We start from the raw sequence: 24383 nt of genomic DNA, 5'->3' as shown, positions 1-24383 counted from the left end.
AATGCACCGGTGACTTTTCAAAGGTGTATGATTGGCAGTTTTCATGATATGGTGAAAGACTTTGTAGAAGTGTTCATGGATGATTTCTCTGTCTTTGAGAAGTCTTTTGAGGTATGTCTCCAAAATCTTGATAGAGTACTGCTAGATGTGAAGACACTAACTTAGTTTTAAACTGGGATAAGTGTCATTTTTTAATAAAAGAGGGAATAGTGTTGGGGCACAAGGTATCTAAATCTCGGTTGGAGGTTGAAAAGGCTAAAGTAAAGGTTATTGAAAAATTGCCTCCTCCTATTTCTGAAAAAGGTGTGCATAATTTTCTTGGTCATGCAGGTTTTTACAGGCGATTCATCAAGGAATTTTCCAAGATAGCAAGACCCATGTGCAGCCTTCTGGAGAAAGAAGTGAAGTTTGACTTTGATAAGATGTGCTTGAAAGCTTTTGAGATGCTGAAGAGGAACTTAATTGAGGCTCCTATCTTAATTGCCCCTGATTAGGAATTACCATTTGAACTCATATGTGATGCAAGCAATGTAGCAGTGGGTGCAGTGTTGGGACAAAGAAAGAATAAAGTGTTCCACTCAATCTATTATGCAAGCAAGACCCTTGACCCTACTCAAGCGAATTACACAGTGACTGAGAAGGAGATGCTGGTCCTAGTGTTCACCTTAGACAAGTTTAGATCATATCTGGTAGGTACTAAAGTGATTGTTTTTACTGACCATGTAGCTATTAGGTACCTATTCAACAAGAAGGATGTTAAACCAAGGTTGATTCGGTGGATCTTGCTTCTCCAAGAATTCGACCTCGAAATCAAGGATAGGAAGGGTACAGAGAATCAAATAGCAGATCACTTATTTAGGTTGGAGGATTTTTCACATGTGAATGAAGGTGAGCGAATCCGGGGAGAGTTTCCATATGAACAATTAATGGCATTGGATATCTCTCAAGTGCCCTGGTATGCAAACATAATAAGTGGTGATTATCCTCCTGGTGCTACCACCCAACAAAAGAAAAAGCTTAATCATGATGCCAAGTTCTACATTTGGGATGAACCATTCTTGTTCAACCAAGGGGTAGACCAGGTAGTGAGAAGGTGCATCCTGGAATCTGAGGTTCACAAAGTGCTAGAAAGTTGTCATGCTAACCCATATGGAGGTCATCATGAAGGAGAGCACACTGCTAATAAGGTACTACAATCTGGTTTCTTTTGGCCCTTGCTATTTAAAGATTATGTTGCTTTTGTGAAGGGTTGTGATAGATGCCAAAAGTTGGGTACTATTTCAAGAAGACATGAGATGCCACTAAGTAATATTCTGGAGGTGGAAATTTTTTATGTGTGGGATATTGACTTTATGGGTCCCTTCTCACCATCAAGTGGAAATCAATACATTCGTGTGGCTGTGGATTATGTTAGCAAATGAGTTGAAGTGGTCGCTCTTCCTTCCAATGATTCAAGGGTGGTGATAAAGTTCATCAAGAATCACATCTTTACTCGCTTTGGCACTCCAAGGGCAATCATAAGTGATGGAGGTAAGCGTTTCATTAACCATCTTGTTAAGAACCTTCTTGCTAAGTATGGTATTCGTCATAAGGTTGCGATAGCTTACCATCCTCAAACAAGTGGCCAAGTAGAGGTGTCGAATAGAGAGGTAAAACAAATTTTGCAGAAAACGGTAAATGCACAGAGGAAAGATTAGGATGAGAAGTTGGATGATGCGTTGTCGGCATATCGGACTGCGTACAAGACACCCATAGGGATTTCTCCCTATCACCTAGTATTTGGAAAATCATGTCACTTTCTGACGGAATTAGAGCATCAAACCAACTGGATGATTAAGAAGTTGAACTTGGACCTCGAGCTAGTCGGTAAAAAGAGAGTGAATCAATTGCATGAACTTGAGGAGTTTAGGCTCCATGCGTATGAGAATGCCAAGCTATACAAAGAAAAGACGAAGAGGTGGCATGACAAGCACATAGTGGCTCGTACATTCAATCCGGGAGACAATGTATTACTCTTTAACTCTAGACTAAGGTTGTTCCTCGAAAAACTCAGGTCGAAGTGGAATGGTCCATTCGAAGTGATTAGAATGACACAACATGGGGCAGTTGAACTTCAAGGTGAGGTTGGCCCTACGTTCTTGGTCAATAGGCAAAGAGTGAAACACTATTTCGGTGAGGATTCAGATCATGATCGGGAAACTCTTGAGCTAAATGATAAATGATCCAAGTTGCGTCGTGCCGCGACGTTAAATCAAGCGCTACATGAGAGGCAACCCATGAACAATATGTAATAGATAGGGAGTTCGTGTTTAAAATTTTTGATTGTTATTGTTTTAGTTTTGCTTTAAATTCGTAGAATCTAGGAAGTTCTTTTAGTTCTTAGTTTTAGTTAAATAGGATTTTTCATTATTTGTAACTTAGCTTGTAAAAAAAAAGAAAAAAAGAAGAAGATTAACAATTTTGGAGCCAGGTGCACTGGTAGGCGCGCCGCGCCTGGCATCAAACGTCAGAGGAAACTTTCAGGCGCGCTGAGCGGCGCGTCGCCTCTCCCATCACCCCTATGCCCAGATTTGTTTTTCGAGTTTTGACCCAGAGTTCACCCGACCTACCCCTTAAAACACCCATATCTCACATTCATCCCCTATTCTCTCTTCATCCCAATCGACCCAAACCCCTAAAATCCTCCAAACTCTTTCTTTTCCATTTTTCTTTCCTAATTCTTCTTCTTCCTCCCTCACTCTCCAAATTCCTTCATTCCCACACCTCCCCATTTTCTTAAAACTTTTCCTTCTTCCACCTCTCCACATTTCTTCCCTCTCTTTCTTAAACCACACTTTCAAATCTTCTCCCCTCCCCACTACCCACTGCCAGCCGACCCTCCCTCCCTCATTTTTTTTCTAATTTTTTTCTTTTCTCCAAATTATTTTCATTTTTTCACAGGTAGTGATGTCCCTAACAACAAAAATTATGGTGGGTTCCAAGCGGAGTAGGAAAGGATAAGCTTTCGGGTCCTCTAGTGGACTGGAACCTGCGCAAAAATTTGGTAAAAAAATTGTGCGAAGGTATGAATAGGAATGGTTCGAATGCCAACAAGAGGTGAAGTATATGGGCGACGAATTTGTCAATAAGGTAAGTTACAATCGCAATTCCCTTATATCTATCGGTTTGTTAATGAGTTGGGTTTGAGGTTTATCTTTTAAAATCCGGGGGATTGCAATTTGACATTAGATAGAGAATTTTATGCTAATTGGCTAACTGAAACAAAATATAAAAATGTGCCTGTTAGGGGGAAATATGTCAAGTTTTCTGAATAAGTTGTTAAGAACCCCAAATTGTGACCCAGATGAGTTTAATAACTTGAAGGATAAACCTCCTTATAGGGATATCTGACATAGCTTATGTGGGGTTGATTCGACTGCTAGGTGGGAGAGGAGTAAGGATACTGGGAGGCATAATACCCTCTATTTTGCTAACTTTAATCAGGTTGTTAGGGTGTGGTTGAAGATAGTGTGCTATTGCCTGCCAAACATTTGACTGAGGTGACAAGGGATAGGGTAGTTTTGGTCTACATGTTGATGAAGGGAATGCCCATTAATGTTGGGGTAATCCTGAGGCAAAATATGATGAAATTTAGGAATAATTTGCGGTGGAGATTTTGTTACGGGGGGCTGATCACCCGTTTTCTGAAGGCTGAGGGTATTGGAGAGGAAACAGTAGACATGACTGTTGCTTATCACCCGGATCTAACAGGTAAGTTAGTGGATGTGACCCGAACAAAGGCGCTAGATACATCTTATGGACCTATCTTGTCTGCTTAAGAGAGGCAAGCCCATGGTGACAGCGTCATGGAAAGAATGTTCGGTATGGCAGAGTTGTAGTTGCGGATAGGGGACATCCGGTTATTAACGAGGAGATGAAGACCTTGGCGGATCGATGTCCGTTGATCGAGAGTGCATCCTTTCTATGTAGGTCTGGTCCCGCTTTTTTAGACCCTTTGGATGATGATGAGCCTACTACTGACGAGGCTATGGATGATAAGGAGGAGGCTGCTGATGCCGCTGGTGAAGCGAATGCCTTAATGGTGTTCGATGGCTGTGATGATGAGGCCTAGAGGCCTGAGAGAGTATTCCTATCTTTATACTTTGCTTTAATTGTGCACTGAAGACAGTGCTTATTTTTAAAGTGTGGGGTGGGGTAATATGTCTCTGTTGTATATAGTTGTTTGCTGCTTTATCGAGTCTAGTGTTAGTTTTTAGTTAAAATTTCTTATTTTGGGTTCCTCAACGTTTGTTTTCCGTACTTTTGCTGAGGATTGTCCCTTTGAACCGACTAGGACTAGTTTATTGCTTTATTAAGTCTTAGAGCCGTCATATGATTGACAGTTCCCAATGATGGATGGGTGATGACCATCTTAAGGGAAAATTAGTCACATAAAAGAGTAGCATTGAGAAATCAACCTTGGTCTTTTGAAGTTATGTCTGAATAAGTAGCCAAACGTCATGGGTAGTCATATTTTAAAAAATGCAATAATTGTTGACCTTGTAACTAGCGTGTACTCTTAAGTTTTGACTCAAATTAATATTAAAATGGGCTTAATTGTGTAGTGATACCATAATGCAAGTTGAATAAGCATGTTAGTTGATATATCTTTATATGTGTCATGATGCCATGTGTGGAGAGTGTTGATTGGTTCTTGCTTAACTTGATATCTAGAACTTGCCTTGTGTGTGTTGAATTAGTAGCTTGTATGACTTAGGGAATGTGATTGAGGCGTTACTTTGAAATAACCAATTCTTACCTCTACTTGTATGCCTACCATTGAAATCATCCCTAGTGAAGCCCTATTAAGCCTTTAGCCTTGTTTATTGATAAACCACATGATAAGCCGAAACATGTTTGTTGATACCAAGCCTTTTTTATCCTATGAAAATCCTTAATGAACTATGTTAAAGAATAAGGGTTGAAAATTGTTGGTTGATATAGCTAAGGGTGAAATGCTACATTGTGTGGAAAAGAAAATTCTATTTTAGCCCTGGTCCCTAGTGACAATGTGCACCTCAACAAAAATTGAGGGTGGCTAATTTAGAACTATGCTCGAAACATAGGCCCTGATCCTATCAAGGATAATGTGTACCTTACTCGGATGTTAAAATCTAGAATTTGGATGGCTAGTGCAAAGGCATGAAAAAATAATAATAATAAAAATAAAAATAATATATATATATATATATATATATATATATATATATATATATATGATGAACAAGAAATAAAGGGCAAATGTGGAGCAACAAAGGGGGTGCATAGTCATGAAGTGTGTACTAGGAGGAAAGAAAAGTTGTGAAAGAGATTGTTGGCTAAGTAATAACATGTGCATTAGGGAGGTTTAGTCACTGAAATGATCCCCAAATATTTGTTCCCTTACCTTAAGCCGACATTACAACCAAATGAAAGTCCTCTTGATTTCTTGAGAAATATAATGTGAAAGTAAGAATACACTATGGGCAAGCTTATGGTATGTTGAGGGAAGTAAGAATGTCTTTTGTGAGAGTGAGTTGTTTGTTTGAAAAATAGGCCTTGTTGATATTGCAAATTGCTTGAGTGAAAGACTTTACTAAACAAGAACATGTGAGCGCATTCATGGCATGTGTAAGATTATCTAATTAATGTGTTTGTATGAGTTTGCATTAGCCCAGAAAAATAATAAAATGGTCATTCTTTGAGCATGTGTTGTAACTTGGTGTAAATGTTGTGAAATGTAGCATCCATTGTGAACTACAAGATCATGATTAAAAATGTTTGGTTGATTTTAAGGTGGGTTGATAAGTCCAAGGGTTTTCGAAAAAGAGTTGATATCTAGAGATTGTTTGAGGACAAACAAAAGTCTAAGTGTGGGGTGGTGATCTTAGGCATATTTATATGCCTAAGTTGTCGATATTGGCCCATAAATTGATTAGATTGAAGAATGATCTTTAGTTACTAACTTGATTTTTGGTATAATTTGTGATGACTATGCACTAACACACATGATTAGTTGTTTTTGGAGCATTCGAAGGAATTGGAGTTGGAACGAAGAAAGAAGGAGCAAAGATATGCAAGAAAATGGCTAAGGCAAAAACCACCAATGGTTGGCGCACTGGTGGAACGTTAGAGAGGATTGTGTGGCTCACTGAGAGGTGCGACGCGCCAAGGAAGAGACGTCAGAGTCAAGTTCAAGGCTGTAACAACTCACAATTTGAAATAACTAGGAAGAAGCTTATAATTGGAAATAGTTTTTTTTTGAAAGAATTAAGTTTTGGAAATTTGGGTTAAGTTAGGAAAAGTGAATTTTTGGTCGACTTCAAACGACCATAACTTCTAGGTCAGGATGATTTAGGGGCACTTTCAGATATGTTAGGAAAGCTCGTGGAATAATCTTTCCAACGCCGCCGAGTTTGAGCGATTCCGAGTTCGTATGAGTGAGTTATACCCTTTGGAAGTTGGGTTGTTGGAATAAGGAAAGTTCAAACCGGATTTTAGAAGGGTAGTTTGGTCTTTTCCTTACCCTTTTATTTTAATTCGTTTTAGTGAATTAATTAAGGGTCAGAAATGAGTTAGTTCAGTTTACGCTTTTGGAAAAAGAGTTAGGGTTGTGAGAGAAGAAAAAAGAAGAGGAGAAAATAGGAGAAGGAGCAAGGATCGTCAAGATCTTGAAGAATCACTTGTGGATTTCGTCAGGGGTGATCCCTACAAGGTATGTGAGATCTTTTCGTGTTGGGTTAGTTCACCCACACACCAACTTGTTTCAATTCAGCGATTTGGAGTTGTTTACATGTTAAGAAGTGAAGTTCTTGAAGAACAATTGTTCAAAATTCTTGTTGGTTGTGTTGTTGATGCTTGGGGGTTGATTTGATTCATGTTTCCGGGCTGTTTTTCGAGTTAGATTGGTTGTGCATTGAGGGTACAATTGATCCTAAGTGTTTGGGGAAAGAACTAGGGAAGATTGGAGGGTTTAGAGATGAAAAACGAAGGAGAAAAGTCGGGGATTTTCTGGGCAAGGCTTGGGGCGCCGCGCCTGCCAGAGCGCCACAAAAGTTCCTCTGAACTTTTTCCTCTGACGCGTTGCGCCAGCCAGAGCGCCTCAAAAGGTTTTCTGAAGTTTGAGGGCTGGCACCTTGCGCCTCTCAGAGCGCCAGGGACGCCAGTTCTCCCCATTCGTTCCCCACCTTTTAGTACTTGTTCCTTAGCAATGTACCTATATTTCCAAGTTGATTCCAACACTCTAAGGTACATCTAAACATCATGAAATCATCCATAAACATGAGATCATGAACCTTGAATCCATAATCCAATTCAAGGAAAGTTAGGATCAGTTAGATGTCAAGTCAAGAGCAGTTAGGATCAAAGTCAAGAAAAGTTAAGAGTCAAGTCTAAAAGTTAAGAGCAAGTCAAAGAAAAGTTTTAAAGTTTTCACAAGTCTTTAACAAATGTTTTGACCTTGTTTTAAGACTCAAGTTTCAAGTTAAGCAAATAGTAAAGAGTTGAGTTCATTTCTCAAAAGCTATTAGGGAACTAAGTATTTCCAAAGAAGTTTTAAAATGTTTTCACATTTAAATAAGAACAGAAACTGAGATTTCCAAAGAGCCTTCGAGCTAGTTTTCATAAAAGAGAAATAGCTTTCTAAATGAAGCAAGCAGGGAAACTGAGATTTCCAAGATAGCCTTTGAGCTATGTTTTTGAGCACTAATCTCAAATCACAGAAGAAGTATGTTTTTTTAAGCATAAAGAACTAATATATTTTTGGGAGTAGTATTGAGCACCGATATGGGGATGCGAGTTCATATTAACTCAAGTCTCTAAAAACCATGTAGTCATCATGGGTAGGAAAGGGTCATACTTTTTAGATGAATCCTTTTTGCATAGAATAGTGGATCCACTTAGTGAGTTAGCTTCCTATATAACAGCAAGGTATAAGATGGGCCTCGGCAGCGTGAGGCAAAGCGTTGTATCATCATTATAGTTCTTAAGTGATGGTTGTCAGTTAGAGAAACTCCCACAGCAGTAGTAGCATGGTTCCTCAAGGGGTTCTGCTTAGTGTGAATGGGGGTATGGGACTTCATTCATACATTGCACAAGTAGACTTTGAGAGGGAGCATGGTTTGTCTTTTTATGATATTGTGATTATGAATTAACAACATGTTTTCAACAGTTTTTTCTTTATATTGCACTTGTTTTAAACTGCTTTATAATGAAATGAGTTTATTTAAGTATTCAGGAGTTGAGAAGAGCTAAGGTAAGTGTTTCTTTCATAATCTCTTTCGAGCCTATGTTGTTCTATCATTCCAACTCGCATACTCGTACATTCAATGTATTGATGTCAGTTGGCCTGCATTGTATTATGATGCAGACACATTAACTAGGATCGGCATTCCGGCGCATCGTTGATCCAGTGAGCAGTTCAGAGTCTGTTGGTGAGCCTCTGTGCATTCCGGAGGATCCTTTTTGTTTATTGTTAGTATTAGATAGTTCATTAGGATGTCGTGGGATTTCCCGACATCCATCTCAGTTATTAGAGGCTTCATAGATAGACAGTCAGTTAGTCATTTGTCTTTTTCCTTGTTATTAACTTATGTTCAGAGTTGAGTTGCCATTTTGGCTAAGTTAAATGTTTATTCTTAAAACATTATGAGTTTCAGTTTGAACAGTTCAGTTTATTCTTTTAAAGTACATTTATAGTGTTTGATCATTATAAATATGCATATAGTCTTCCGCTGAGCAAGTAAGCCAGGCCAAGGGTTCGCTTAGGGCCAGCAATGGTCTTCGAGTACCGGTCATGTCTAGGGTGTAGGCTCTGGGCGTGACAAAGGCGCGCTGAGAGGCGCGACATACCCCCTTGTTCCGACTTTTCAAGTTTTAAACATTAATTAGGATTCCTAATTTTAGTAGGATTTGTTCCCAGCTTTTTCTACTATTATAAATAGATCCTTAGGGCTCCATAATTAAGGGGGAACGTTTTGTTTAGTGTGCAAGAGAAAGAATTCAAGTTTGTAATCCTTTAACTCTTCTATTTTTCCAAATTTTGTATGAACGTTTATCTATTATTGATTTCTAATAGCATGAGTAGCTAACCGCCCTAGTTCTGGGCTGTAGTTATGAATTATGTGTTGAATGTTTGAGGCTTTATGAATTGATTTTCAGTTGTCAATCCAAATTACTTCTATATTCGTGTTTTACTATTTTATGCTTGCGCACCATAAAATAAATCTAGTGTCTAATCTTAAAATCGAACCAGGAGGGATTAGATTGACCAGAGAATATAGAGAGCGTCGGTCCACCCATTAGATTGAGGTGATTAGTGTTCAGGAGTGACGCTCAGACGAACACCTTGCTTGGCTACAAAGTAGGATGAAATATAAATGTTCGCCAGTTAGTTTATCTATCCCCGCTCAACGTTGTAGTTAGATGGCTAACTGGGGTAGGCGGCGAGAGGCGAACCACCCGGACCATACTATCAACCCTATAAACCAGTAATTTGACAACTTAAGTGAATTTTAAGCCCATATATGATGCATGATATTCAATATATGTTGCAACCCTGGAATTGTTTTTAAACTTGCTTGAAACATATTAACTAAGTCGTTCACTATCGGTTACTTTCATTTAGTGCATAATTATTAGTAGTTACTTAACTAAATCATCAACTCTTGAAAAAGTTATTTGGTTACTTTTAGTTGAAGCGTTAAGTGAATATAAGTTGATGATAAGTCCCTTGGAAACGATAACTCATTTCTTAAATAATTTGTGCTACTTGTGCGACGACGTACACTTGCGTGTATTTTGGGGAGCAACATGCTACTCCAAGCAATTGGATTGTGTTGATAAGTTCAAGTTATTGAAAAGATTTGGAAGGAGAAATCCCTAGCATTTTTCTCACTTCTTCTTTTAGATCCTTGTGTTCCTTCTCTTTCCCATTCATTGTCTCCCTATACGCATAAATTAATATATTTCTTATCCGTAAATATTTTCAAGAGACTTGAAAGTGTTGGAATTTTTTTTTACTCGTCCGACACATAAAACATAAACTCAAATTAAAACATGAACACATGCACTGGGCATTCAAATTTACCGAGAGATTAGCATAGGAAAGAAAATGATCTCCTCGAATAGAAGGATGATGATTGTCACTCCGACGTGTAATCGCTACCTCACCACCAAATTCATCTATTTTTTCAACTTAGTTTTTTTAGAGTTTGGAGTAGAGAAACTAAAGACGTGATAATTAAGGTTTGATAACAGTAGTAGAAAGTAAGAGAAGTGAATTATTACATGAAAAAATTTTGTTCAATTTACTACTTCCTCTGTCCCTAATTACTTGTCCACTTTTGAATTGACATATTTATTAAGAAACATTTTAGTCTTATTAATTATGAAGTAGATGAATTAAAAACATAATTTTTTCAAGAAGTTCTACATTTTTCAAAGTAATTAATTGAGGGTATAATAGGTAAGAAAAAATTGTCCTTTTTTGATTTGTCAAAATGGACAAGTAATTAGGAACAACTAAATAAGAAAAACACATTTGACCATTGACTGAATACATGTGGCACCAATATTGTTGACTTGGAATAATGGGCAATTCCACGCGTGTTAAGGCGAGTGAGTATAATATTTTGTATTAAACATCACTAAAAAAATGTTTAAAAACAAAACCCCAAAAAATAGAAGAATGAGAAGTCATCTTCTTTGTAGAGACGCCACTGCCCCTCCGTCCATCCAACCCAACCAAATTTCTTCTCCTCATTCCCTTCTTTTCTTTCTTTTATGGATTCACCCACTATTTTCACTCCGTACTTCTTCTTACTGCACCACCCCTAAATATTTTCACAAAAAAATCTTCTTTTGCGGTAAATCAAGACCACTTGTAGTCCTTTTCGTTTTCCACATTTCCACCCTAAAATATCAATTTCGTGAGTATTTTTTGAATTTTGTATGAGCTAATATGAAGGGTGAGAATGGGTTTTGAAAAGTTGGAAAACTTCATTAATAAGCTTGATGAAGCTTCAAGAAAAATAAATGGGTTTTGTGATTTTTTATGAAATAAATTCAAAATTGTAATGGAAATTCGTTGGATTTGTTTTTGTGAATGTGAAATTAAAGTCAAATAGGTAAGAATTCCACCCATTAGACATGAATTTGGTGCTCAATTTGAGAGCAAATATGGAGAGTATTATGTTCAAAATTTTCAGAATATGAAAAAGTAGTTTTTTATTTTATTTTTTTGACATTTAATTTCTTATGTGTCATTAAGAATGACATGGAATTTCATGTGTAAAAGGGTGTACTACATGCACACACATAGGATGAGAAAAAGGTTTAAAATATTGTCTATCAGTGAGTTTAAGAGTTCAGTTGACAAAGTCGTAAGCATAAGGGTGAAACTTACAAACGGAGCTAAATACAAAGGTATCCCAGGTCATTCCGTCAAAAAAAATATGGACAAGTAATTAGGGACAAAGAGAGTACCTCACAAAGACATATGTCTATTTATAAAGATTTAAATTGGTAGTGGTGATTGTGGGGTCCATACCCATTAATGAGAAAGAATGCACCATCTTTTGAGAATTTTAAAAGGTGCGCAAATATTTTTCAAAAGAAATCTGCTATGCTGGAAATTGGCAACCGATAATTTAATACAAGATTTTTTTTTTTTTGACATTTTTCATTCCTATAAATTGAGAGCTTTTGTTCATCATATCATATCATATATCATCATATATTATTATAAGTGGGAAGTTCTTAACCTCAAAGTTGGATTATTATTTTGCCCTTATCTTACCCCTAAAATAATTAAATACTAATTTCTATTTAATTAATTAATTATTAAGTAATAGTTATATTTAAATTCATGCATCAACCAAGATCTTAATGCAAGCATATATTCATGTACCTCGACTTAATGCAAAATCTTAAAAGGTACGCAAATATTTACAGAGCTGCTTATTGGAGTAATAAATAAACATCCACAATTAAGTGTAAAAGAAATATAAGCATTCTAGATGATTACAATTTCTTTATTTTGTCCTTTTATTTGCTTTCATACTTTAATGGGATCAACAAACATCATAGAAATGACATCTTTTAGGTTATTTTTGGAAGAAGTATAAGCATATTCATCTTTATAAAAGAATTCTGACGTCCTACTAAGATTAAGCACTGGCATGAGCAAAACTCTTGGTACTGTTGTTGGTTTTAGGCATCGTTGATTCAAATCCTTCCAATTATTCTCTATTATTTTCCTCATCTCCATGTAAGCTTCTTCCTTTATGGCATCCTATTCATTCATGTAACAATCAATACCTGAACCTACATCTCCTCTTTCTATTTCTCTCTACATATCACATGAGCAATAACTATTAGACTAACAAGTACACAAGAGACGAGATTGCAAGAGAAATAAAAATATAAAAAATAACAATATTATTTCCAGTGTGTTCCCATAAATAAAGCCTAAAAAGATGAACTGTACACAGATCTTACCCGTATCCTCACCTTTGATGGGATAGAGATGTGATTTTCTATAGAACCTTGGTTCAAGAAAAATCAAATTTAATAACTAAAATTTTAAGGATAACCAATACTATAAAAGCAATGACTATTGAATACTAATAATAATAATAATAATAATAATAATAATAATAAGGGATAATTTCAAATGTAAACAATAAAGTAATTAGTTTAAAACAAATATAGCCATGTTTTATTTACCAAAAAAAAATAGTCAAAAATTATAGGAAGTATATACTGGCTTTCCAAAAGTCTTAGAAAATATATATTGTCTATACAATATAGTGTATCTATATATGAGCTATACACTGACTATACATTATGATACACTCAAAAAAACTAAATATAGCTTAGTTATACGTGAAGTATACACTAAATACACATGAACTATACACTGATTTTTAATCTCGATCAACTCAAAATCACCTCTAAATAATCTCATATTTAGAAAAGAACTAATATAGCTTAGCTATACATGAAGTATACACTAAATACACATGAACTATACACTGATTTTTAATCTTGATCAACTCAAAATCACCTCTAAATAATCTCATATTTAGATATGAAATCATCTCGATGTTTCGAGTCATACTATATATAATTCGCTCGAAACGTTTCACCTTTAAGATTCGTTAAATTTTAAAGAAAAAGAATTGGGCGAATAATCATATACCTCATGTGATACAATATCATTTAACAATCTTCCAATGATAGAGGAAGCAACAAGAATTGGAGGTTCAGTTGTAATCCATTTGAATGCCTCTTTGGTTGCTTCATCGCTCATGCCTAACCAAGAAGTTGTAGCAAGATTTGGGATAGAGCTACTTTGAATTCCATTCTTCATATACTCCTCCTCCATTCTGGGGACTGTGTTCCCATAATACCATTTTGCCTCTTGAAACTAAGCTCTCACCAACTTTTTCATCTGAAATTAATTAATTAATTATTCTCTCTCTTTAAAAATGAATGACACATAAAATGGGACAGAGCTGCATAAGTGGAGTCAGGATGAGGAGTTTGGGTACGATTCTGAAAAAAAAGATTGGTCTTTTAGTCATTTTATTTAACATTTTCGGAAAGACCACCTATTTGTTTGTTTACCGGGTTGAGCACGAAATCATAAATAAGCTCTACCAAGGATTGCCAAACATTTGGTTACGACATTTTTAAAAAAAAGCATCAACTCTAACGTGAAAAGCATTTTCATAACCCCTTTCTTCCCTACCAAAAACTCCTTAATTTATTTGTTGGATTATAAGGAGTAATAATTAATATCTATCACATAATTACCTCACTAATAGCAAAGTTGACTCGAAATGACTTGTTCTCCTTGGCCAACTCTTTCTCCACTTCATTGTAAACATCTAGGAGAGCAGTGTAAAAAAGTTTCGTATACAGCGCTAGCTTNCCAAATTCACCAATCCATTCTTCATAACCATTATTCATGTTACTCAATGATTCCTCAATCTCATCTAGGAGAGCAGTGTAAAAAAGTTTCGTATACAGCGCTAGCTTTTCTGCAGCGTCGATGTTCCACCTATTGTATAAGTAAAAGAGATTAACTTTTATCTACGGATGATAGTAGTGAATAAGAAAATTATAGCATCGATTTATATTTAGAAATACATATTCCTCTTAATATATCCACATATTGTATACGCATTAGGTGGAGTCATTAATAAAATTCTTACTTACACATTAGTACATGGAACAAATCTTGTAAGCGTTACTGCCACAAATATTGAAAAGATATATAGTTTAATAAAGGAAGAAATATTTTTAAATTTTGTGTCTATAAATTTATCATAATATATGTATGGTTATAATATTTTGAAACTTATAATTTTAAATATTACATAATACTTGTGTGGCTTTCTCATTGAGGATAAAATAAAAATTTAAAGTAAATTGTAACGACCTGTTCCCGTCGTTATAGAAAAGCCAATGGGGAAACAATTGGGTCAAGAAAACTTTTGAGTAGTAACATTGGATTTCCCAACCTAGTCCAAAGTTGGATGAAATTAGAGTCGTTAAGGTGTAGGGAAATCTGGTAACAATCGGGTAACTTATTTATGATTTTGATTACATGAGTGCTTAGATAAATCGTTAAGGAATCTGTACAACCTTACGAAATGGAATACGGGTGAGTAGAACTCCCGAATCGATCTTAGCGTGAACAGTATTTTCTGAGCATCGTTGGTTAAAGGTGTGTTGTGAAATGGGGGTCTTGGAATTATTAAAATAGCTCACTGGTTCTATGCAAGCCGCTGGGGCGGGATTACTGCCACAAGGGCGGGGCCGCTGTAGCGGGGTGAGGACCGTTATGGCAGGTCCGACGCGACTTAAGGTCGTAAATAAGCCCCAAAACAATTTTACTCTGCATTTTTTTTACTTTGAGAGCTAAGGAACGATCGTAGACGAGTTCTTGACCAGTTTTCACTATTCTTGAGGCTAAAGGTAAGGTTTTAACTCCCTGAATCCATTTTTCGATCCGTAAAAGGTAGTTTCTTGGGTAATTATCATTGGGGAAATGTTTTGATCTGAAGTTTATGGTGGAAAAATCCCTAATCTGGGTATGGGGATCAAGGTTTGACCTAGGGTTGATATTATTGATTATGATCCGCGTAATTGGGTCTTGATTGTTGATCCTTGCGTATAAATTGTTGTTTGTAGACCTAGAGCAAGCGGAATGAATCTGGAAAGGGAAGATTCAAGTGCCTTAGGGGATTCAAGCTTGGATTCGAGGCAGGTGATGGTTGTGATTTCATGTTGGTGTGATATATATTTGTAATTGCTTCATTATGATGCATGTATGTATGTGAATGTTGCATTATTGATCACCATAATCATAAATTAGGATAATTGAATAATTGTATGCCATGAATCACCTTTTGTTGTATGATTGTGAGAATATACATTGTGATTGTGATTGTGGTCTGTTGAATGGATCGGGTGTTACGTTTCGACATACTAATTTGGATCGGTTGCTACGTTCCGACATAAATATGGGATCGGTTGCCATGTTCCAGCATAAACATTGGATCGGGTACCATGAATCGGTACACTAACAGTTTGGGTTTGGGTTCCATGAGAGGGGCATTGAATTGGGTTCCGTGAGAGGACCATTGAATTGTGTTGTGTATCTACTTGTGATGTTTACGTTCATATCTAATGATGATTGATATTGGAAGACTGTATGTTGCTCTAAATTGATAACCAATGACTTGATATAACTGTGATATTTAAGAATTGTGAAATTGTTCGTTGTTCGTAAATGTATGTGTATTATTCAGAACGTGGGATGCTACATTGATCCTGAAAAGATGACTAATATTGTATATGTTCGGTATATGTCTGTTTTATAATGTTGTGGTTACTTGCATGTGTTTCATTTATTGGGATAGTCGTGTGATCCTACTAGTACATTGTGGTTGTGTACTGATACTGCACTCGCTTGTTCTTTGTTGAGTACAGGGCATCTTCAGGCGGCTATTGATAGACCTCAGCTAGGTGACTGTTAAGCGTGATTGGATTCAAGGGTGAGCCAGTTCTTTCAGGCTGTCATCGATCTTTCTTGTTTAAGTCCACTATTTTCGGACTCAGACTATTTGTTTAAGGTGTTTGTTTAGTTTCGGGGTTGTACCCCTTTTATTTAGACTTGTCGTTAGTAAAGTTTTGGTACATTTACTTTCAGATTCTAGGGGTTGTTCTTCCGCATTAGTTTGGTTAGTTGTTTGTTAAAATCTTGTAGTTTATGGGGACTCCACTTTTATTGTCATTTAAACTTGCATATGTATCTTTAAATGTGTCGTAGTATTCGGTTAAGTTATGTAATTGGGTCGTAGTAGTGGTTCTCCCACCGGAGGGTTAGTGTGGGTGTCAATCACGACGGTATGGGTCGTGACAAAGTTGGTATCAGAACCCTAGGTTCGTTGATCTCATTGTACAAAACGTGTCTAGTAGAGTCTTGTCAAGCCCCGAGCTACCCCCGAGACGCAGACACGGGACCTAGGACAACAAGTGATCCCAAGCTAACCCTGTTGGCATGATCATGAGCATACTAAATATAATATGAATAATAGAAACTGAGCGGAAGCTAAATCATAAATAAATTTGAAAAGATGAGGAATACCCATATACTATAACTGAATATATCAAATCTGAGAGTTTAATAGAAAAAGAAATATCAAACTCAAAATACTAAGCTGAATCTAACTATGTCTGAAATAAGCCTCTAAACTGACTAGATCTAGTTGGGACATGCCCCAACTAGATCTAGCAAAACTGAAACCAAAGACTAAAAGCGATAAAGATAAACATGTCACTAGTCCTCGAAGAATGAGGACTCACCACTGATGCCGCTGAACTGAAGATCGGGAATCGATCTAAGCGTGATCTGGATGCTGAGAACCTGAACCTACATCACGAAAAGATGTAGCGCACGTATGTGTCAGTACTTGAAGGGTACTGAGCATGCAGGATAGAGTAAAGCTGAAATAACATATAACTGAACAAAGCAATAATGCAATGAAATAATCTGAACATGATATAGATACTGAAAATACTGAATACTGAGCTAACTGATGCAATGACCAAATTTATAACATGCTGAGACTGAATAATAACTGTACTAAAATATGGTCAATGCAAAAGAGTCTGACTGAATTGTGGGAGCTACAAATAATCGACATAAAACCACATGAGCTAAATGTGGAGTCCGATGTATACTCCCCATCGAGAGGACCCAATATACCCTGCCAGAGGTATAGAGGCATGCTGGCGTGATCACTAAACTGATGTTGCCCACAGAGGGGACTTACACCTACGTGGCTCGTAGTTCTGGGACTATATGGGTACGCTGAAACCCTAGTCCAACTCGGTATTATGCTACTCCCAATGAATTAAGTGGTTAACTGGTTATGACTGAATTTCTGTAAATACTGGATAGCTCGAAACTGAACATGCAAACTGAGAATACAACAATTAATCTGATAATGATGCATTCATAAACTGAGGCATGTAAAACTGACTACTGAAATATCTGACCTAGCATGTGTAATTCAAGAACTAAAGAAATACATAGCTAGGGTTCTGAAATTCATGCGATAAACTGAGCAATAACATGATAATCTGATTTGGAATATTTAAATAACTAATTCGTGATGATTTGTTGTAATTCTAGAAACCATAGGTCTATTCATAATAAGGGAATCAAGAAACTGACTGAATTCTAGGGACCTAATGGGTAAAAGGAACCCACTAGTGAAATCCCATATACCTGATGACGAATTCCACGGAGAAATCTTTCGATTTCGGGTCTGGAACTGAAGAAACCTCACTGCATTCTTGAACTAGGGTTCTTGACCTTTTTCTCCTCTCTTGCTTCTAATTTTCTAAGTTTGATTAATGATTTTGACTAAGGTAAGTTCTCGTTATGTTTCTAGGCTTAAACTAATTAAAACCTCATGATGTAAGGTTTAAACGACGTATCTTAGGGGTTAAATGAAATAGGAAAAGACCAAAAGACCCCTGAATTAACTGCTATCGGAGTGACTGACGGAATGGACCTACGATCCGTCAATCAATCGACGGTCCGTCGATTGGGTCCATAGGTCAAGTATGCCCGACAGGGCTTCACTAAAACAGGGATAACGTTTTACTCGGAGGTCGGAATTTAGCAAACTTGGTGGAGTTGGAAAGATAATTCAATTATGTATCTAACCATAGGTCATAGGACACATAATTCATTTCGTGCTAAGAGTTATGACTATCTGAAGTTGACCCATCAATATTTTTCAGCTAACTGGCTGTTGACCCTCATCTACGGTCAGACTTACGGACCGTGGATCGAATGACGGTCCGTGCTGGTCGATCGTAGTTTGTGTCAGAGGCTGGTTAAGGGAGTCTTGATCCACAGACACAGACCACGGACCGTTGTCTGATCTACGGACCGTGGGTCTATCCGTGAGTCGAGACTTAGCCGATTTTTCTGACTGAGTTCTGGGGAAGTTTTCTGTCACGAACCACGGACCTGCAGGACGGACCGTGAGTCCATCTACGATCCGTGGATNCAAGAGAAATTCACCCTTGGTTTTTATTCAGATGCTTCTTGCTAGTAATTTTTCAGATTAGTCAGATTACTTGCAATGTTTTTATACTTTACATTTCATCATTTGAAATCTATTTTGTTTATTTCAGGTCAATCAATCTGAAGTTCGAAAATTTCACTTGTGGGAGATTTCAATATGAAGAAGAGTTTCAAAAAAATTTCGAAGATATTTATTCAATAGGATAGATATTAGTACGAACAATATAAGTTTAGTTTTATAAGTTTTGACATTCATATGTTTAATTTGTACTCCTTTTATTTGTTTAGATTTAATGAGATATATTCTATTTTATGAATTAATAATAATATATATTTGTAGAATTTTCCAAACTTTGTTGTGACTATGAGGGCATCTTTTCAACCAGGTTTGTTGGATATCTATATATAAATTTTCGACAAATCTAGTTGTTATTATTAATGGCGTCTAAATAATCGTCGTTAAATGTTATGATAAATGGACGCTAAAAGGGCAAAGTAAGACAAATTTTAGAAGGAATATTGTAGCCATTACTTGCCATGGTACAATTGCCGTTAAAACCATTACCTTTTTATGGCTATTTATTTCTCTTTATCGACTAAAACAATGGACACTAAAAGACTATAGTGAGCTGATATGATTACCTTTAGAAGCTATTATAATTGCACAAATAATTGCCATTAAAACTACTATCTTTTAGTGGCTATTAATTTAGATTTATCGACCAAGTCATTGGATGCTAAAAGACAATAGTTAGATAGTATGAATTACCTTTAGTAGCCAACATAATTGCCGCAATTAATTGCTGTAAAAGCTAATGGTTTGTACCGGCAATTCATGCTACCCTTTACCAGCATTTCCCACAATGGCTGCAAAAGCCTTTGCCGACCCCAACATTGCCGGCTAAAGTTCATTGGCCAGTATAGAATATTGCGGCAAATGTTATTGCCGCTAAAGCCATATTTTATTGCCACTAAAGGGCCCTTTTGTAGTAGTGTATGGAACGAACTAATTAAAGAATTTGGACTTGTCTGCAAGTTGTACCTGCTTGAGTGTCATGAAACTTGTTATGAAAAGAAAGTCATCACCCTATTAGGTGCAAGGGTCTAGATAAATTACGATATAGTTCGTAAGCAAGAAATCTGGACGTGCGCTGTGACCAACTGATAATCGTGTGAGTCTGGGTGTATCCTGAGGATATGTGTGTGGTAGTGTTGAAACGATCTAAAAGGATTCTAAAGTGCGTACTTTGTTGGGTTGACCGGGGGGTAGACAATGATTGTCCTAGCTAAAGGTATTTTCTTAAATGCCTAGTTATAGTCGGGGAATCTAAGGGAAATATAGAAATGAGAATAACCCCAGAAATTATGGGCATGGGTTCTGTTTTTGTCAGGGCCACTGGTGTGGGATTTCTCCCGTCAGAAAGGGATAGGGCGAGACAGAATCTCAGCCCTAGTCATAATTATGGACCCCAAATTGTATCCGAACTAACCCTCGCGATCTAATTCAGTTTTCAGCAATCGAATATAAGTTATAAATTGTGGAGAACCTGGGCATATGAGAAGGAAATCAGCGAGCCGTAGAGGCCGGGGAAATGGTAATGCAGGTAGATGAGTAGTGCAACCAGACGAGGAGGTTACCTGTCAAGATGACATGGCTCAGTTTTATGCCTTCCGGGCAAGACCGATGCTGAGGTGTCTGATGTAGTGGTCACAAGTATTATGCTTGTTTGTGACTAGATGACTAATGTGTTGTTTGATCCGGGTTCTACTCATTCTTATGTGTCCATTCAGTTTGTCTTGGGATTGATGTGGTTTGTGATATTTTTGATGCCCGTATCCATGTTTCTACCCCAGTTGAAGAGTCAGTCATAGTAACCTTTGTATATCGTGTTTTTCCTGTTGTGTTTAGGGATTTTCAGACTTGGGTTGATATAATCTTAGGCATGACTTAGTTGTCCCCCTGTTATACCAGGCTTAATTGTAATACTAAGTCGGTAACTCTAATCCCCGATACGGAAAGATTAGAGAGGGAAAGGGGTGTACAAGCCTAAGCTAGCTAAGATCATATCCTTCATTCGGGCTAGGAAACTGGTAGGGCAGGGTTGTTTGGCTTATTTGGCTCATGTTTGGGATATTGAAGTTGAGTCTCCCTCTATTGACTTTATTCTTGTGGTGTCTGAGTGTTAAGGAAGTGTTTCCTACAGATTTGCCTCGTATGACTCCGGATAGAGATTTAGATTTCTGCATTGACTTGGAAATTGGCAGTCGCCCCATTTTCATCCCTCCGTATTGTATGGCTCCGGAAGAATTAAGAGAGCTTAAGGCTCGAATCCAAAGGCTACTTGATAAAGGTCCTAGTGCTTCACTGTGGGGTGTTTCTATCTTGTTTGTTAAGAAGAAAGAAGGTAGTATGAGGGTTGGTGATTTTATCTAAAGCCATAAGGGAGTGGATTGATACCAGAATGACAAGCTTATGGATAAGGAAGGTACCAATGAGTATACTTGGGTGAAGGAAATTAAAGTATTTTAGTAAGAAAATGCGTATAAATTGGGTTAGTCCTCTGAATTTAATAAGTATACCTGAGTTTAAGGTGTCAGGTTGTTGAAAAGGTTGACTTCGTAGTGATAGTTAAGGATGACGGAGCGTAATGGTAATAAGAGTCGTGATGGATTGTGATGAGATGCAACTATATAATAATATTGTTGGTCAAACGAAGTTTGTATAGTAATTACAACTTGTGAGTACCTAAGGTTGCGGTTTTCTGATATTTGGTGAGTAACATGGTTGTATGGAAAGTTCTAAGAGATGGTAGGACACCACTCGAATAGAATTTGAAAGAGCTAGAGTTATAATGAAGGAAAATATAGTGGAATGTAGTACAACCTTTAGAGAGAAGCTAGAGCAAGAATGTTTTATTTGATTGCAAAGGCTGAAGAGATATCTTTAGAGGGGTAGAGAATTGGGTTCAGAGACGCGTGATTTCATTTGATTTGTTATGGCTATGGTAATAGTGTCACAAGTTCATCAAATTGGTTGACAACTATTGGAAAATACTTGATAAATGAGTGTACATACATTAGCTGGAAAGTGATGATAAGTGCTATTTTTTGTTTTTGAGTTTAGTAAGGAGTACGATGAAATTTTTAGTGAAGGATATTGTAAGATCGCTGCAGATGCGATCAATGATAAACGAAGATCCATGAGTTCATAAAATCTTCAAGATACAAGCTAATGTTGATAAATAAGAGGATTGTGTTATACGGTTGAGTCGTAAAGTTTATTACTTTTGATTGTTATATCTAAGAAAGGTTTTCATTTAAAAAAGTGTTGGTTTATAATGAGGTAAATGGTCAAAGTGTTTATGATGGTTGTTAGTATTATGAGTATATTACACTAGTTATGATCACGTGTGTTTTCGCTTTTGTGGGTGGATCCCTAGTGGTGGATCAGGAGTACCAAATCCTGCGATGTTCTCTTGGTTGAGTGGGAAGATTGAGAAGATTTGGTTATTTCGAATGACATAATTGGTGTTGTCTTGGAGTTGTTAAAGTATTTCAGTGGTTTTACATGTACCACATTGCTAATGGAATCTTATAGAAGAGCTACCATGCATATTTATGGTTGTCCGACAATCTAATAATCCATCTTGTCGTCGAGATCATGTATCGATTATTATGTGTGGTTGAATATGGGGATCATGAATCCAATTCTAATGTTCTTAAGAGGTAATCTATAATTACTAAATCTAGCATTTCGATAGTGTTGTTAGAAGGTTTGTATGCTTGGACATATCCCTCGATGGGTATCTGATTTCTAAAAGACTAAACTTTTATAACTTAAGCTCATGGTAATTTGGGTTGTGAGATGGATATGTTGATAAGAACTGTTATTGTTTGGATATTATAAGTGGTATTAGTTGGTTCAGGTTCACCTCTAATTGTGACAAGTTTTGATTTAAGATTTTATCATGGTTATGTGAGAAAGGATTCGTCCTAATGTTGTGTCAAAGTCCGTGATAACATATGGCAAACATGTGGAGGATCAAACTTGGGTGGTTATTGGGAATAGCTTTATTGTTAGTTAAGTGTACATACAACAATAATTATCACTCGAGTATTGTGATGACTTCATTGAGGCATTGTATAGGAGGATGTGTAGGTGTTTAACTGGTTGGTTTGAGGTTGAAGACGTGAAACCTTTGAGAGTTGATTTGGTGAAAGATGTTCAGGGTAAGGTGAGAAGTATTCAATCTAAGCTTCTAGCAGCCCAACATCAACATAAAAAGTATGTGGGACAAGTATCCCAGTTATTCAACGATTCAGATACTACTCTATTTTTACTTTAGCCCTTTTCTCCTAGATTGTCACTTGGGCACGAGTGATGGGTAAATTGGTATCTATTGTAACGACCTGTTCCCGTCGTTATAGAAAAGCCAATGAGGAAAGAATTGGGGCCAGAAAACTTTCAAGTAGTAACTTTGGATTTCCCAACCTAGTCCAGATTTGGACGAAATTAGAGTCGTTAAGGTGTAGGGAAATTTGGTAACAATCGGGTGATTTATTTATGATTTTGATTACATGAGTGATTAGATAAGTCGTTAAGGAATCTATACGACCTTACATAATTGAATTCAGGTGAGCAGAACTCCCGAAATTGATCTTAGCGTGAGTTGTATTTTCTGTGCGTCATTGGTTAAAGGTGTGCTGTGAAATGAGGGTCATGGAGTTATTAAAATAGCTCACTGGTTCTGTGCAACCCACTGGGGCAAGATTTCTGCCGCCAGGGCGGGGCCGTTATAGAGGGGTGAGAACCGTTGTGGCGGGTTCGACGTAACTTAAGGTCGTAAATAAACCCCAAAATGTCTTTATTCTACACTTTTCTACTTTGAGAGCTAAGGAACGACCCCAGACGAGTTTTTGACCATTTTTCACCATTCTTACGGCTAAAGGTAAGGTTTTAACTCCCTGAATCCATTTTTCGATCCGTAGAACTTAGTTTCTTGGGTAATTATCATTGGGGAAATGTTTTGATCTGAAGTTAATGGTGGAAAAAGCCGTAATTTGGGTATGGGGATCAAGGTTTGACCTAGGGTTGATATTATTGATTACGATTCGAGTAATTGGGTTTTGATTGTTGATCCTTGTGTATAAATTGTTGTTTGTAGACCTAGAACAAGCGGAAAGAATCCGAAAATGAAAGATTCAAGTACCTTAAGGGATTCAAGCTTGAATTCGAGGTAGGTCATGTTTATAATTGCTTTATTATAATGTATATGAATGTTGCATTATTGATTACCATAATCGTAAATGAGGATAATTGAATAATTGTATGCCATGAATCACTTCTTGTTGTATGATTGTGAGAATATACATTATGATTGTGATTGTGGTTTATTGAATGGATCAGGTGTTAAGTTTCGACACACTAACTTGGATCGGTTACCACGTTCCGGCATAAATATGGGATCGATTGCCACGTTTCGGCATAAATATGGGATCGGTTGCCACGTTCCGGCATAAACATTGAATCGGATACCACGAACCAGGACACTAATAGTTTGGGTTTGGGTTCCATGAGACGACCATTGAATTGGGTTCCGTAAGAGGACCATTGAATTGCGTTGTGTATCTACTTGTGATGATTACGTTCATATCTAATGATGATTGATATTGGAAGACTGTATGTTGCTCTAAATTGATAACCAATAACTTGATATAACTGTGATATTTGAGAATTGTGAAACTATTC

The 24383-nt window shown here is 36.9% G+C and overlaps 1 pseudogene; it reads right to left on the bottom strand.

Moving 5' to 3' along the window:
* Positions 1-11980: 11980 nt before the first annotated feature.
* LOC125849986 (sesquiterpene synthase 15b-like) overlaps positions 11981-24383 on the bottom strand; it is a 17031-nt pseudogene continuing 4628 nt past the window's right edge.

The sequence above is a fragment of the Solanum stenotomum genome, unplaced genomic scaffold, assembly GCF_019186545.1.
Source record: "Solanum stenotomum isolate F172 unplaced genomic scaffold, ASM1918654v1 scaffold12435, whole genome shotgun sequence".
Taxonomy (NCBI): domain Eukaryota; kingdom Viridiplantae; phylum Streptophyta; class Magnoliopsida; order Solanales; family Solanaceae; genus Solanum; species Solanum stenotomum.
Note: the sequence above shows the minus strand (reverse complement) of the source record. Positions and strands in the feature narration are given on the sequence as shown.